We start from the raw sequence: 18,052 nt of genomic DNA on the forward strand, positions 1-18,052 counted from the left end.
GCTAGATGACTGCAGAGCCCCAAGGATGCTCCTTTTTCCATCTCCTCAGAGCTTGGATTTCTGGCACCTGCTGTGGCACCCAGCTATTTATCGGATGTTGGGGAACTGAACTCAGGTCCTCAGGTTTCCACAGCAAGTGCTTTGTTTATGGATCCATCATCTCCACTGGCCCAGTGTGTGAACTCCTAATGGTTGGGTGGACAAGACAAAGCCTGCTTCACTAGTCACCTGGTTTATGAACTAGAAAGACTCCGGCCCGGAGCTTGCATTGCCGGTGGGAAGTGGCTTCTCCTCTGGTCAGACCACCGCAGGACAGTGAGATCAGAAGGACTTGCTCCAAATTACTTCCTGCCGCTATCATGACGCCCGAGGGTACAGATTCATTGACTTGAGTCTAGGAAGCTCTTCTGCTCCGTACCTTGTGAGCAAGTGACCTGCGATCAGCAACGGCATTTGAGGGGCTGTCGGGTATGAGAGGTGGGGGTAGGGAGCAGTTACTGATAAAGGAGACTCAGGACAGGTGCAGCGTGGGAGATAAGACCGCAAAGAAACAGGAGGAAGGGTAGGGATGGAAACACACCACATTCCCACTCGGGGGGCGAGGCACGGCATTTTCAAGCACTGGGGATGAAAGAGCTTCTCAGACTTTAGTCTCACCAAAGCTGGTTTTTGCAGTCAGGTAGCCATGTGGCAGCTATGTTTGGCCTGGGAAGAGCCCAGTGAAGAGCCCAGTGAAGAGAAGGTATCGCTGAAGGAAGTGGGCGTGGCTGGCGCAGAGGGGGGAAGTGGGCGTGGCTACAGTCAAGAGTAAATGAAAGGGGAGCCCAGGCTAGAGGTAGAAGGATGCCTAATGTCCCTGAGGAATTTCTTCTGAAACTGATGGGAAAAGATTTGCTGTTACTGGTCCAAGAGATTCAAGGGCGGGAGGAATGAAGGCTTGGGGCCCCAGTACTGTGACAATGACATGGTGCAGATAAAAAGGGACGTAAGTTTGACTTAGGCACCTCAGAAGAGAGCTAATGTCATGAGGCTATGTAAGCCCAGTGATGTTACCCTGAGGGAGCTCTAGCAAATGTCCTGAGCATCTCCTGACAAATGTCTCAAGCTGTGATCTCAGGAGAGGTGACTCAGTGCTTAAGCATTTGCCATGCAAGCATGAGGACCAGCGTTTGGATCCCAGAACAATGTAAACGCTGGAGGTCGTGGTACCCCCTTGTAATTCCAGACTTAGACGGTGGAGACAGGATCCTCAGAGCAAGCTGGCTATGGAAACTTGAGCTCTAGGTTTGATGGGGAGAACTTTCAGTGAACACGGTGGAAGAGTGATGGAAGGCAATTTCTGACATTAATCCCAGGTCTCTACATGCATGCACATGCAGGCACATACATATGAATGGGTACTTCTGTCTTAGTTAGGTTTTTATTTGCTGTGAAGAGACACCACGATAATGGCAACTCTTATAAGGAAAACATTTAATAGAGGAGGGTGGCTTACAGTTTCAGAGGTTCAGGCCATTATCATCAGGATGGGGAGCATGGTGTCATGCAGGCAGATGTGGTGCTGGAGCTGAGAGTCCTACATCTTGACTCAGAGGCAACAGGAAGTCAACTAACACACTGGGCAGTACCCTGATCATAGGAAACCTCAAAGCCCGCCCCCACAGTGACACACTTCCTCCAACAAGGCCATACCCACTCCAACAAAGCCACACCTCCTAATAGTACCACTTCTTATGAGATTATGGGGGCTCAAACTACCACAACTCAAACTACCACAGCCCCCCACCACACACACGAAAAGGGGAGAAGAATGTTGGCAACACAGTACACTGTATGCTTGCTGCTTCCTTTGTGACTGTGGGGCAGACTGGGGGCTGCCCAGCATCCCGAGAGCCTTGTGTGTGCTGCTAGCCTGAGCAAGGACCAGGATTCAGAATTCTCAGCACAGTTCCTAATAGATGCAGAGAACTTTGGAAAAACCACAAGGCAAACCGCAGTAGTCAGGAACTGTCTGTGAAAATCCCAGCCTTATTCACAGTAGACAGGTCACGAACACCAACAAACATGGCTAGTGATTTGCAGAGTTCCAAACAGAACCCGGTCTGTCTAGCTTCAGGTCTCTTGCTCTTGACTGCTGGTCAGTACTTAAAAACATAAAGGAGTGAAGGAGGAGGATGGGAGGATGGGGCGCAGTGGGTGAGAAGAAGGCAGGAAAGCAGGGATGGGAGGAGGCAGGGGAGGAGACAGAGAAGAATGAGGGTGGCTAGGCACATGGAAGTGGCTGGGAGATCAATATGAGCAGATATGCAGATTAGATGTTATGTTATAGGCAAACATCTCCCTCCCTTCCTTGAGGTTCTCATCACAGTCATTTAGAAGGAAGGGCGAATGCTGGGTCTAGGATAGCTTACCACAGGCTAGGTTGTGGTGATATTTTGTTTGTGCCCTAACAAATAAAGCTTGCCTAGAGATCAGAGTGTGGAGCTATTCAATAGAGGCCAGGCAGTGGTGGCACACACCTTTAATCCCAGCACTTGGGATCTCATGCCTTTGATCCCAGTACTTGGGAAGCACATGTCTTTAATCCCAGCACTTAGAAGGAAACAGGAAGTGATATGGCTAGGCCAAGAGAGGAAGTGATAAGGTGGGGTGGAGACCGGAGCTCGATCCTTTTCAGTCTGAGGATTCCTAGAGGAAAGAAGTCTCTCTAGTGTCTGACTGCTCTGCTTCTCTGATCTTTCAGCTTTCACTCTCAATATCTGACTCCAGATTCTTATTATTAACATCAATTAGAATTTGTGCTACACTAGGTCCTATAAATGCCAATAGAACCTAGTGGTCAAGAACATAAACCCTAGAACTAAATCTCAGTAGAATCCCGGCCTTACCACTCTGTGGCTGTGCTTGCCACATAAACTCTTTGTACGCTTCCACAGTTTTGGTCCCACCAAGTAGTTTCTACTGGATGCGGAGTATGTTTGCACCCCTGTGACCCTGGAAAATCACAAGAGGAACTACCACAGTCAGGAACTGTCTGCATTCCAACTGTGAGTTCTTGGTGGCTGAAGCTGCCAAGTTCTGCTGCTTGCTGGATCGTGGCCCCTCATTCAAATACACTTTCACCAGCTTTCTGTTTTAGATGGTTTCTTTCACTGCCTAAGCTTGGCTGTCCTGGAACTTGCTCTGTAGACCAGGACGGACTTGAACTCAGAGATCTGCCTGCTTCTGCCTTCCCAGTGCTGGGATTAAAGGCGTGCACCACCATGCCTGGCCTTAATCTTTTTTTTTTTTTTTTAATTCTTTTTCACAAGTTGGAAGCTGAGCTGGGTGGTGTCTTGCCCTGAGGTCATTACTCCCTTTATTCCATTTCTCATCAGGCTTTTCTTTAATCTATTTATTTATTTGAGTACAGGCCTTATATCCATTTTACTTCCTGGTACCTCCTTTTCTCTCAAACTATATATTTTGTGTTTTTCCTTGCTCAGCTTGCTCCTTTTCATTTTAGATCTGCATAAGACTGGCCACTAATAACCATATAATACAGTCAGTACTCAATGGTTTTGAAATCTCCTCAGCCAACATAGTTAATCTAAAACTCTTCAATTTACCTTCAAGCAGATTTTTTGGACAAGGGCAAAAAGCAGTCACGTTCTTCAACAAAATATAACAAGAATGATCTCTAGGCCACATACTGATATTGTTTTCCTCTGAAACCTCTTGAGCTGGCCCCCACAGTTCAAATCACCCTCAGCACTGTTTCCATGTTCCTACTCGGCTAGTTCCTTAGCCTCCCCTCCCTCCCCCCAGTTTAAAGTGTCCAGTCGCTTTTCTAGTCCAAAGTCCCAATATGTTCCATATTCTTCTAGACAAAAACATGATCAGGCCTATCACAATAATACCCTACTCCTGATATCAGTTTCTGTCTTAGTGTTATATTGATGCAAAGAGACACCATGACCATAGCAATTCTTAAAGGAAACCATTTAACTGGTGCTGGCTTATGTTTCACAGGTTTAGTCCATTATCATCATGATGGGAAGCACAGTGGTACACAGACAGACATGGTGCGGGAGAAGTAGCTGAGAGTTCTAAATCTGGATCCACAGGCCATAGGAAGGAGAGAGACACTGGGCCTGGCTTGAGTTTCTGCAACATCAAAGCCCACCCCCAGTGACACACTTCCAACAAGGCCACATCTCCTAATAGTGCCTGAAGCACTTATTTAATTATTATTTTATTAATAAAAACCTGGGAGTCAGCTATTAGGGGAAAAACCTGATTAATCAGAGAAATGGTGGAGAAGTGGCCAGTGACCACCTCTCTCTCTTTCCTTCCTTGGTCCAAAAGAGCTAAGAATCTTTCTAAGCCCCTCCCCACTACTTCCTGTGTCTCTATATATCCTCAGTTCTCCAAAACCTCTATGGCTAATTTTGGTCTGCTAGTAGCTAGCTCTGCCCTCTGATTCAAAGTAAACTTTATTGTCAGTCTTAGGAGTGTCAGACTGTGATCAAAATATCCCACAACATTCCCTCCTTTTTGTCTAAATAAAAAGGGAAGGTTTTAACTCTAACACATTAAAACTATATACAATAAGAACAATTATCAGGTAAGAATTACATTTGCAATGTCCAGTCCATTTAAATTTGGCAAATTCAGAGAAAATACTCCACTATCTATCCTATCTTGGTGATTCCAAAGTTCTGTACCTAATTTAGTTTTTATCCTAACTTATATTACCAATCCAAAACTATCTTTTTAGACCTCAAAACATTTCCTTAGATAAACAATTTAAACGTATGACTCTCAACCTTTTACACTTAATACCTCTTCTGTGATATTCTTTTCTGAATTTGGTAACAAGGAAAACTGTAACTATAACTATCTCATCTTCAACTCCATTAGAGACTGAGAAGGATATAATATTACCTGAATAAACAGGAAGTGCAAAGCAAACAACTTCCAAAATTATAGAAATTACAGAAACAGCTGGCTGCCTGGACAGTTACCCAAGTTTTCTTTGCAATTCTGGGGCATTCATCTTCAACCTACAGTCCTAGAATATCTGACAGACTTTTCTGTGAAGCAGGAATTTTGAAGGACCGTCCTAACTTGTCTTGGCAAAGTCATATTCTTTTGTGTTCTGTTTGTCCAATTAGGAGAGCATACTGTCAGATGTCAAGGCAAGGACAGTTTCTTGTCCAGTGGCTAATTTGACACATTGCAAGCAAACTCCATATAGAGGTTCTTCAGTATCTATCATCCTTTTATGAAGTAAACTGGTGCTTCCAGGAGCAGATGTGTCTCACTGTCATGAAAGCCTTACATTATTAAAACATCTTAAATGTCATATTCTGTGATCTCTGAAGCGTATGAAGATCACCTGTCTATCTAAACTATATCTCTAGTTGACCTTGAGAACATTTTTTTTGGTTTTTCAAGACAGGGTTTTGTTGTGTAGCTTTGGAGCCTGTCTTGGAACTAGCTCTGAGACCAGGCTGGCCTTGAACTCATAGAGATCCACCAGCCTCTGCCTCCCAAGTGCTGGGATTAAAGGCATGTGCCACCACTACCTGGTGAAAACATATCTAACATGGCCACAAATGTGATTGTTTTAGATGACTAACAACTAACCTACATTTCTTAATTATCTTCAATAGTTGATAATAATATGTTTTAAGGACTAGAACTTTACATTACATTTTAAAATGAACTGCATAGGTACAATACTTTAAACAAGAGTCAAAACATATATACAGTGTGTTAAAACAAAAATAACCTTAAATTTCTATCTATATAAAAAATATCTTGGCCGGGCGGTGGTGGCGCATGCCTTTAATCCCAGCACTCGGGAGGCAGAGCCAGGCAGATCTATGTGAGTTCGAGGCCAGCCTGGACTACCAAGTGAGTTCCAGGAAAGGCGCAAAGCTACACAGAGAAACCCTGTCTCGAAAAACAAAAAAAAAACAAAAAAAAAAAAAAAAAAAAAAAAAAAAAAAAATCTTAAACAAGACTAGAAACATGTATACAGTATAACAAAAGTAACCTTAAATTTGTATTAATATACAAAAATCTATACCAATGCAAAATATTTAAGACTAGTAGTTGCTTTTTTAGCTTAAAAATAGATTCAATAATCAACACTTTTATCCTATCATTCATATATCCCTTTTCTTTTCAGAATGAGATCCTTGAATCTAATCTCCTTTGCTTAGTTTCCTCCCTGACTATGACCAATAACAACTTGCAACCAACTCCCCTAAACAATGACAAGCCACCAAAATCACCCATCCCACCTCTTGGGAATGTGGGCATCATGCTCTTAAAATTACTTCCCGTTGTCTGGGGGCAACAGTGTCTTTAGGAGACTCTGAGATAATGGTCAAGTCCAGAGAGAGCTAGCTGTTGTCCAATCTTGGTGTGATGGGAAAGTTCAGGGCTTATCAGAAGTCCTGGCTGGAATAGTCTGTGAGGCTGGACCATCTCAGCTAACTCCTTTGAAGTTGTCCTGAACAGTTTGTAGTCCAAAGCTGATCTTTGGGTGGTGTTTGTCAATTTAGTGGCATTACCACAATCCAGGTAGATTTATCATTGTGGGGCCCCATCATTGTCTTGGAGACCTCAAAGGTCACTTCCAGGAATGATCACAGGTCACTGCAGAAAACTTAAACATTTTAAATGTCATATGCAACAAATCTCAGAGAGGCTAAAGGACCACAATTTGCTAAGTACATCTGGGGTATACAAACTTAATTCTAGGTACCTGTTTTAGACTCAAGCCTGAAATCTCATACAGAAAGCTAGATGAAGCCTATTTCTAGAATTAGTTCATGCTCTATATGACCATTAGTATCATGACAAAAAGTTTAAATGTGTATATATTTGAATAACATACATATATTAATCTTATAAAATTTGAGACAATAGTTATACCTTAAGAAGAGTTTTAAAGAGTCAAAATAAAATCAAAGGATTATGAGATTGGTGACAATAAAATAGTCCCTTGGTTTTGGTTTTTCTTCTGTCCCATACCAGGTGGATCTTCTGACATGAGACAGAGATTTTGAATTTTCCTTTAACAAACATGCTTGGGTTTAGAGAAAGAGAGCCATGCTCCAACTTCAAATCCAGCTTTAATTTTTAACTGAATTTTATATAGACCTTTTTTCTATATGTCTGTAGAAAACAGCAGAAACAAACATTTGGGAAGATTTATGAAATTTTATCCTGTTGGAAATGTGATATATCAATAGGCCAATTTACTCTTTCTTGGGACATTTTCTCTGGATGATTTGTTCTTTTTCTTCACATGTCTCATCTGTCCAGTGGTCTCCAGATTCTTAGCTGGATGTATTTATTCTCTTGGAAAGACAAAAACAAAAGCCTGCCTCAACTCTAACTTTGGGGACTTTCCCTTTTTGGCAGGTTATATCTGATCATTTTAGATTGAATGACCTCACTGTTTGATGAACTATTGCCTCTCCGAATCCAGAGATCTCTCCTGTTCTAGTTGAATCTTTATCAATTTTGATGGTATCCATAGCTTTTCTTCTGTGGAAACAAAAGCAAAACCTCTTCCCCAACATGACACATAGCTTGGTTTCCATTCTGAGGTCAACACATCTTTAAAGTACACAGGATGATTCAATTCAGCCATTTTTTTCCTACTATCCAATGTCTCTCTGCAGCTGTCATTCCTTTCTCATTAGCATTTAAAACATTTAATTAATAAACCATCATGTAATCTCTCTCTGGTGGTCTTTGTTACCCTTTTCTGTTTGTTAAGCATACCTTAATTAGATCCTTCTATACCTGCTTGTTCTATAGGATTGTATTGTATATCTGTAATATGCTTTTGCTTTATGTTGTAATATGTAAAACATTGTTTCATTTTACTAGAGACATATGCTGGTACATTGTCATTCTTAATTTGTACAGATATTCTCATAATGGCCATAACATCTAATGAATGTATAATTATAGAATCAGCCTTTGCAGAACTTAAAGCAGTTGCCCATTGAAATTCTGAATATGTATCTATGGTATGATGGACATATTTTAATTTTCCAAACTCTGTAAAATGAAACACATCCATTTGCCAAATTTCATTTCTTTGAGTACCTTTTGGATTTTTTTCCTTCAGGTAATGGAGTTTGGCTATACAAAGAACAAGTACAGCATTTCCTTATAATTTCCTTGATTTGTTGCCAAGTGATAAAAAAACCTTTCTTCAAACTTTGCTATTAACATGGTGTTTCTTATGAAATTCTGAGGCTCCTAGCACATTTCCTACCAATAGCTGATCAATTTAATCATTACCTTGTGCTAGAGGGCCTGGTAGACCCAAATGGGATCTGAGATATGTTATATACAAGGGATGATTTCTATTTTTGACTATTTCATGTAATGGAATAAATAACAAAAATAATTCTGCATCATCTAGAATAAGTTCAGCAGTTTCAATGTGTAAAACAATTCTTTCTTCATATTGAGAGTCAATAACTATATTAAGAGGTTCTGAGGAATCTAATAATACCATGAGAATAGCATATAATTCTGACTTTTGGACAGAATCATAAGGGCTTTGAGCCACTTTACTTAAATTTCTTGACTTATAACTTGCCTTTTCTGATTTATTTGCATCAGTATAAAATGTAGGGGCTCCATAAATTGGTGTTCCTCATACAGTGTGAGGAAGGATCCAATTAGTTCATTTTATAAACTCAAGTCTTGTGGTGGTATTGTGTTCCTCAAAAAATTGTGTACCCTAATAAACTTATCTGGGGTCAGAGAACAGAAAAGCCACTAGATACTTAGGATAGGCAGTGGTAGCACACACCTTTAATCCTAGCATTCCAGAGGCAGAAATCTCATGCCTTTAATCCCAGAAAGTGAGCCTTTAATCCCAGGGAATGGTGGTAGAAAGCAGAAAGGTATATAAGGCATGAGGACCAGAAACTAGAGCATTTTGGCTGGTTAAGCTTTCAGGCTTTCGAGCAGCACAGTTCAGCTGAGATTCACTCTGGATGAGGACTCAGAGGCATCCAGTCTGAGGAAACAAGATCAGCTGAGAAATTGGCCAGGTGAGGTTAGCTGTGGCTTGTTCTGTCTCTCTAATCTTCCAGTGTTTACCCCAATACTTGGTTCTGGGTTTGTTTTATTAATAAAGACTCTATAAGATTCATGCTACAATGTCTCTTGCTTAGGGGATATTTGTTATTAATCTTTCCTAAGAAATTACTGCAAGCTCTTTGCCAGTGTTCATTTTCTTACCATAATGAGGCAATTTCAGCATTAGTAAAAAGGCATTACTATTTCTGCTGGGTCTATTCCTGCTAATTGACAAAGTCTTAATTTTCCTTTCAGAATCAATTCAGAAAACTTTTATACATAGGCCTTTAATTTTTTACTCTATTGGTGTGATAAAAATATCCATTCTAAAATATTGCCTTCTCTCTGCGTTTTAGAATTCCATTAGGGGAGTGCATAGATGGTAAAGTAACCAGAATACAAGCAAGCTATGGATCCAAATTACCTGTGCATCCTGTAATTTCTTTTCTGCCAAAGCCAAATCTCTCTTAGCCTCAGCTGATAATTTTCTTGGACTATTTAAGTCCTCCTCACCTTGTAAGGTTTGAAATAAATTACTTAGCTCTTGAGTAGTTAATCGATTGTGAGTTGTAACCAGTTATTATCTCCCAGAAATTTTTGAAAATCATTAAGAGTTCACAATTAATCTCTCCTGAATTGTAATTTCCGTGGCTGAATTTTTGTAAACCTATCTTATATCCTAGGTAATTAATAGAATTTCCTCTTTGTATTTTTTTCAGGAGCAACTTGTAAACTTCTTCAAACATTTTTTCCTAAGGTATCTGAGTCTGAATCAGCTAGTGAGAAACATATCATCCATATAATGGTAAATGATAGATTGAGGAAACTGTTTATGAAATATTCCCAGTGGCTGTTTTACAAAATATTGATACAAAGTAAGGCTATTTAACATCATTTGTGAAAAAATTTTCCACTGATATCTACATTTCTAAAAGATCCCAGTTAACTTCTGAATAGCCTTGGGGGTGCCTATCATCTGGAGGTTGTTCTTAAATGGTAACTGGATAAATTAAGGTTTGTTTCCTAATAACCTTGGGCCACTCCTCTTCAGTTTCACAATGCCATGGTGTGGTAGGTTCTGCTCTAAAATCCTCTGTCTGTGTGTGAATATTTTTTTTTGTTTCATTAATAGGTCTTTCTAAAAATTGTATTTTATCAGTCAATTTTTTATTTTGTATTTGGCACCAATATCAAACCACTTTTTTAAGGATAAAACATGAATTGCCAAGCTGATAATGATTATAATCAACATTATGTCATTCCCAGTTAAGTTGATAAATCCTTCATATAATTTTTTCAATTTCAAACCATTCATTGTGAAAGCATACAGAAACCTAACTGCCTGCATCATAATATTGTTCTCCATTCTTAACATGGAGAAAAACTTTAAAACAAAAACAAAAACAAAAACAAATCCCCCCCTTGAAGAATTCCCAGGTGGGTGTCTCACCAGATCTGCTGATGATGACAGCAAAGTGTGAGGCTGTCTGTCTCGGTGCCACATGGCTGGGCAGAGAATGTGGGTGGTGCACGACCTGGCTGAGGGCAGCTGCAGCTGCTCCTGTGTAGCTGGAGGCTGAGAGTATGTGGTGATGGCAGCAGCAATAAAAGCCTGAGCGGTGTCAGGAGGCCAACATGACATGGCAGTGGCCCCAGGAGAGGGTCCACGGGGAGAGGGAGCCAGCTGCCTGAGAAGTGGACATGGGGATGTGCTGCAGAAGGAGCCTGCGTGGCAGAAAGTGAGGGCATAGAGCTGCCTAAATGACAGAGCCGGCCATTGATGGGTGGCTAACTCTGGTGGCATTTGGGACCTAGCTGTGTGTGGCAGTTGGGACCAAGGATGGGCAGCAGCTAGAGTCTGCTGTAGAGAGACTGTAATGGAAAAATCTCAGACTTACGTGGTGGGCCTTGGGGTACTGGGGGAAAGTCAGCTATGGTGGCAACTCTGCAAGGCTAAGAGCAGCTACTTTGTGATCGTGTGCCCTGTGTTGGATGCCAGATGAAGCACTTATCTTATTATTCTTTTATCAATAAAAACCTGGGAGTCAGATATTGGGGCAAACACCTGATTGATCAGAGAAATGACAGAAAAGTGATGAGTGACCTCCTCTCTCCTTCCTCGATGCAAAAGAGCTGAGAATCTTTCTAAGCCCTTCCCTACTACTTCCTGTGTCTTTCTATATGTCTTCAGTCCTCCAAAACCTTTATGGCTGGTTTCGGTCAGCTAGTAGCTAGCCCCAACTTCTGATTTAAAGTAAACTTTATTGGCAGTCTCAGGAGTGTCATAGTGTGATCAAAATATCCCACAAGTGTCACTCCCTATGAGCTGATATAGGGCATTTTCATTCAAACCACTGCACCAATCCTGGCTCTTTAACAAAATTATCACTTATGGGTCCTAATTAGGGTTACTATTGCTGTGATGAAACACCATGACCAAAAGCAATTTAGGGAGGAAAGGATTTATTTGGCTTATACTTCTACAGCACTGTTCATCATCTAAGAAGTCAGGACAGGAGCTCAAACAGGGCAGGAATCTGGAGGCAAGAATGATGCAGAGACCATGGAAAAGACTTGCTCCTCAGGGCTTGCTCAGTCTGTTATTGTACAGAACCCACAGTCACCTGCCTAGGAATGGCACCACCCACAGTGGGCTGGACTCTCCCCCATCAATCACTAATTAAGAAAATGTCCTACAGGTTTATCTCCAGCCTGATCTTATGGAGGCACTTTCTCAATCCTATACACACAAAGCTATGTTTTAGTCATCCCTCTGAGCAATTAAGACACAGCTACATTCAGTGTTGAATGGAATGCAGACACTCATCAAAGGCCCAGTACAGTAACCCTGTGGGCAGAGAAGGCAACTGTGCAAGGATATGTTGTCAAGGTAGGAACTGGGGTGCAGTACACATGGAAAAGGGGGACAAAGAAGACCCAAGGCACCTGAAAACTGAGGGACACATTCATGACTACCTGTGTTCCAAACCTCGGGCTCCATCTGAGTTCTGGATTCCTCAGGAATACAGCAGAGCCCTGTGCAAGATTTACCCTTTTTATTTTTTATCAAAATTATTTTCACACTGTGGTGGTTTGATGGCCCCCATAGATTCATGTGTTCAAATGCTTGGCCTATAGGGAGTGGCACTACAGGAGGTGTGACCTTGGTGGGGCAGGTGTGGCCTCATTTGGGGAAGTGTGTCACTATGGGGGCGGGCTTTGAGATCATACATGCTCAAGCCATGCCCAGTGTGTCAGTTCACTTCCTGTTGTCTGTGTATTAAGATGTAGAACTCTCAGCTCCTTCTCCAGCACCATGTCTGCCTGCATGCTGCCATGCTTCCTGCCATGATGACAATGGACTAACCCACCCAAACTGTAAGCCAGCACCAACTAAATGTTTTCCTTTATATGAGCTGCTAAGGTCATGGTGTCTCTTCACAGCAACAGAAACCCAAGACACACACAATATATTTGATCATGTTTTTCCCTCCCTTAACTCCTCCAGATCCTCCCTGAATCTCTACTCATCTGTCTTAGTTAGGGTTTTCTATTGCTGTGAAGAGACACCATGACCACTGCAACTCTTATAAAGGAAAACATTTAATTGGATGGCTTATAGTTCAGAGATTTAGTCTGTTATCATTATGGAAGGACTCAGTGGCACATGGCAGACATGGTGCTGGAGAAGGAGCTGAGAGTTCTACATCTTTGATCTACAGGCAACAGGAAGTGAACTAAGACACTGGCATGGCTTGAGCATATATGAAATATCAAAGTCTACCCCCACAGTGACACACTTCCTTGAACAAGGTCACATCTGCTCTAACAAAGCCACACATAGTTTTACTCCCTATGAGCTTATAGGGGCCAATTGCATTCAAACTACCACACCACACAATTCCATGTTCATAAAAACAAAAGCAAAAAATAAACAAAAACTGGGCAGTGGAGGCACATAAGAAGCAGAGGCAGGAGGATCTCTGTGAGTTTGAGGCTAGCCTGGTCTACAAAATGAGTTCTAGGACAGCCAGGGCTACACAGAGAAACCCTGTCTTAACCTCCCCCAAACCAAGAAACAAACAAACCAAAAACAAAGTAAACAAACAAACAAAACAACCACACAAAAAAAGAATCCCCCCCCAAAACAAAAAAATTCCAAAAGTTTTGTTTGTTAAGATTTACCTTCCTTATAAAGCAGCAAAACTAAGCAAGCAGAGGAGAAGTGGACCAGGCCAAGGACATCATGACCTTGGAGGATGTGTGTCCACTGGCTTTCCTGCATGTGGAACAGAGCAAGTCTGCAGAGCAGCCAAGGAGACAGGAAGCTGGTCCAGGAGAAGAGGGGGATCTTAGGCTTTCAAAGCAATCTAACATCCTCAAGATCTCTTCACAGTTCTATTTATACAGAGAACATCTGTGCCCAGGATCAGGACTGTCTCCAGGCAAAGAAGGTGGGAAAACGCCTGGGGCAGTGCAAGGGATCTGAACAGGGCTGTTTTCTACTTTCCTGCAAGCAGCCGGCATGGCGGGGGTGGGTGGGGGTGGGGTGGGTTAGGGTGGGGACAGTGCAGAAGAGCGTATTAGCAAGCTCCAAATCAGCCCTAGTCCGTTTTCACTCCAGATCCCCTGCCCTTAAGATGCTGCTTCCTGAGAGAGTATACTGAGGCAGAAGCATACAAATCGCCACTGGGGGGAAGATGGGGACAAAAATGGTGTGGGGTAGCATCAATCAAAACTAAGCATGTGAGAAAATTCATAAGGAAACTGGATACTTTGTGTTAATTAAAAAAATAAAATAATGGTCTGGGGAGATGGCTCTGTGGGTAAGGATGGGGACCTGAGTTTGAACCCCATCACCCACATGAAAGCGAGCTATGGTGGCTTCAGTCTGTAACCTCACCTTCCACCCCGTGCTGAGAGAGGGGGGCAGAGACAGGTGGATCCTCTCTGGCCAGCTAATCTAGCCAAAATAGTGTGCCCTAGTCTAAGTGAGAGACCCTGCCTCAAAAAATAAGGCAGAGCGTGATGCCGGAAGTCACTCAGGATCCACCTCTGGCCTAAACACATGCACACACTCATGCACTGAATAAATGAATGAATGATTGATCAACTGAATGAATGAATGAATAAATGAATGAATAACCAGCCAATCAAATGATACTGCTTCCTAGAGAGGTCAGGGGAAAGACAGGCCTGGCTGTGGAAATGGAATGGCAACTCCCTCTCCACTCCAGACGTCTCTGCTAGGATGCCCTTCTCCCCATGCAGGAAACAGGAACAATGATAGAAAACAGTGTGTCTTCAGAAATGCAGATCTGAAGAGCACCAGCCTCTGACAGCGCTCCTTTGTGACACCGCCTCCCTCGTGTATCTGGATCCCCGTGTTCTCGGGTTCCTCTTGTCCGACAAGTTATTCTGGGTTTCTTTTGCTAAACCAACGCTGTCACTCCAACCTTTAACATTCTTCTATACTCATCCCAGTAGTGTCCGCGCAGGTCACTTTCTGTCAGTGTGACACGACCTGGACATGGCTGGGAAGAGGGACGCACAACTGAGAGGCTGACCCCATCAGGATGGCCTGTGGCCATGTCAGTGAGACACCCCCCCCATTGCTAATTAATGCAGGAGGGCCCAGCCCACTGTGGGGGTTCCGTTCCTCGGAAAGTGGACCTGGGCTGTAAAGAAGGGCAGCTAAGCAACCGAGAGGAAGCAAACCAGTAAGCGTTCCTCCATGGACTGTAGCTGGAGTTTTCCTGCCTGGCCCACAGTCAGGACAAATCTCTCTCACCCGCCAGTCCCACAGCCACTCAGACCCAACCAAGTAAACACAGAGATTTATATTGCTTACAAACTGTATGGCTGTGGCAGGCTTCTTGCTAACTGTTCTTATATCTTAAATTAATCCATTTCCATTAATCTATACCTTGCCACGTGGCTCATGGCATACCGGCATCTTCACATGCTGCTGTCATGGCGGCGGCTGGCAGTGTCTCTCCCACTCAGCCTTCCACTTCCCAGAATTCTCCTCTCTCCTTGTCCTGCCTATACTTCCTGCCTGGCCACTGGCCAATCAGTGTTTTATTTATACAGAACGATATCCACAGCAATGGACTCTGTTTCAGTTTCTGTCTTCAGGTTCCTGCCTTTCTTCCCTCCATGATAGACTGTGGCCAGTGAGCCACACAGACCCTCTTGTCCTCAGCTTGCTTTTGTCGTGGTGTTTGCCACAGGAAGGAAAAGCCAACTAGGACAGGTCCCCACCCGGTTTCAGAGTTTTAGTAACATTTACTCAGGGGCGACCCCTCCATTTGTATTTCCAGTCGTGCCATTTCCTATGATCTCAGACTCACTCCCTCAGCTGCCTCCTCCACAGCTCTGCCTGGCTCACAGGCATCTCCGGGCACACACCTCTCAGTCTTCCACAAAATCTGTTTCTCCTGCACACTTGCCCAGCTTAGAAGTCTTTCCATCTGTCTTGAGACTCAGGATGCAGATCCTGGATTGTCATTGGCTCTTGTCCTTCTCACGTTCCAGAACAGGATCACAAGAGAGTCCTGCTAGCTTTCTCTGGACAACAGGGTCCCCTTCCCACTCTGTTGGCATCACGGTCTAAGCCACTCATTGGCTGGCTGGACTGGCCTCCTGACTGCTCTCTCTGCTTCCTTCTTTGCTTGGATCAGATTGTCCTCAATAAAGAATCCAGACTGAGGTGATGGCTCCAGGAATAAAGGACTTTTGCTCTGTAAGCAAGTGTGAGAACCGGAGTTCAAGCCCCAGAATCCACGTGGAAGCCAGAGGCTGGAACGAGCACACACCTGTAATTCTAGTGTTCCTGAAGTGAAATGGGCATCTGGAACGGGCACTGTGGAAGTCCCTGGGCCAGCTGGCTTGGGGGACGCAGGGGCAAACAACCAAGAGGCCCTGTGTCGAACGAGGGGACGGCAAGGACCAACTCTGGGGCTGTTCTTCGACCTCCCAGGCACAACATGGCATCCTTCTCACACACAATAAATAGAAGTAAACCTGCTCTCTTTGTAGATGCCACCAATGGCTCCCATTTCCTTTTAGAGCAAAAGCCCAGCCCTACAGGGGCTTAGAAGGCCCACCCTGTCTGCCAACCAGCCCCTCCCCAGTTCCTTTGAGCATCTCCTACCCTCACCGATCCTTCTACACAGAAGGCATGACCATGCAACCCTCCATCAGTGCCTTCCTCTCCGGCCCCAGAGAGTCTTAATTTCTTCCGGTATTTGTGCTAACATCAACCCTCTGCAAGACGTTCTCTAGGCACTTGATGAAAACTGACTGACCAGAACCCCACGTCCTTACTACTGCTTCACTTTTATCCTCCATGTTCATTGCCACCTAGCACATACGTGCTTTCCTATGTCCTAACACACTCCTGGGTTCCCCAGAGCCATGATCAGTGTCTGGCATCAGGATGCTTTTCTAAAGCACCGAGTAGGCGGGTGATGGTGAACACTAACACCACAACAATCTATTTCCTTCCCTTTTTCCTAAGTCAGTGTCGCCAATCCCTTTAGAACACGGACTCCAGGAGAGTCTGGTGAAAGCTATGAGTACCCTCACCAAATGCTCCTTTTTATTAGCCCATGTATTGACTGGATGCTTCGAGATTTTTGGTGTTTAATTGTTGTGATATACATAGCTTGGATACATTTGTTTTCACAAGCAGCTATCCCTTCCCAGCTTTTATGTGGGTGCTGGGGATTTGAACTAGGGTCCTCTTTGATCTTACAGCAAAGGCTCTTACCTGCTGAACCATCTCCCTTATTTCCTATCTCCTGGATATGAATCTTGTCCAATGTACACTGGACCAAGATTTTTCTCCTCATTCTGGTGATTATTTTCCTTTACTGTGCAGACAACTATGCTTTTTTGACCTGGTTATTTACAATACATATAGTCATACTGAACATCTTCCATTATTCCCTTCCTTCTAACAGGCTCTCCACCACGTATAGCCAAGGCCTTCCCCAAATGCTCTTTTGAAACCCCCCCCCCACACACACACACTTGGAAACCCATTTGTGAGCTGTGAACAAGAAACCCTACTTAGACAAACGAGAAATGGTGTCTAGTTAAGTCTAGTTAACTGGAAGTCCAAGCCAAAACAGGAGTGTGGCATCATTCTCCCTAGCATTTGATGGTTCGGAGAAAAGCCCAGGGATTGCTCACCCTCATCTGACTTCTGCATCCGAGCAACCATGCAGATAAATCTGTGGCTGTTGCTGAGGCCTCCAGGCAACAGTGCTCAGAGTCAATGTACCCAGCTTCTCTTGCTGAGCAGCACAGGGAGGTCACACCCTACTCTGCCAACATCCAATGAGATGTTGGCATTCCTCCATGAGAGATCAAACTCTACTCTCACGGGGCCACTATAGTCTTTCAAACCCAGAAATGTCTCCCAAGCTTCCTGCTTGGAACCCCATATAACATTTTAAGCCATCCCTGTCAATTAGGAAACAATTTTTTTTTTTTTTAAAGTTCAGACTAGGGTGATGGCTTAGTGGGTCAAGTGCCTGCTGTGACATCATGGGGACCTGAGTTTGGATCCCCAGCATCCATGTAAAAATCCAGGCCTGGAGGCATACACCTGTAACCCCGGCAGAGGGAAGCAGGCGGATGCCTGGAGCTCAGTGGCCAGCCAGTCTAGACTAATCAATAAGCTCCAGGGTCAGTGAGATAGCCTGTCTCAAGAAATGAAGTGGACAGTGATAGAGGAAGACACCTGCATTGACTGATAGCCTCCACAAACATGCACACACATGCGCACAAGCACCCATAAGCACGTGCACACACTCACAGAGGCTAATTCTTTCAATTTCTACTTGCCACATTGGTTGGTGGTTGGTAGAGCAAGGTGGAAGACAGAGGCCTGGCTGCTGCTCTCGTAAGTGATTTTAGGTTACTTGACAGCAAG

Source organism: Peromyscus californicus, unplaced genomic scaffold, assembly GCF_007827085.1.
Source record: "Peromyscus californicus insignis strain IS unplaced genomic scaffold, ASM782708v3 Scaffold_19__1_contigs__length_69161282, whole genome shotgun sequence".
In the NCBI taxonomy this organism is placed as follows: domain Eukaryota; kingdom Metazoa; phylum Chordata; class Mammalia; order Rodentia; family Cricetidae; genus Peromyscus; species Peromyscus californicus.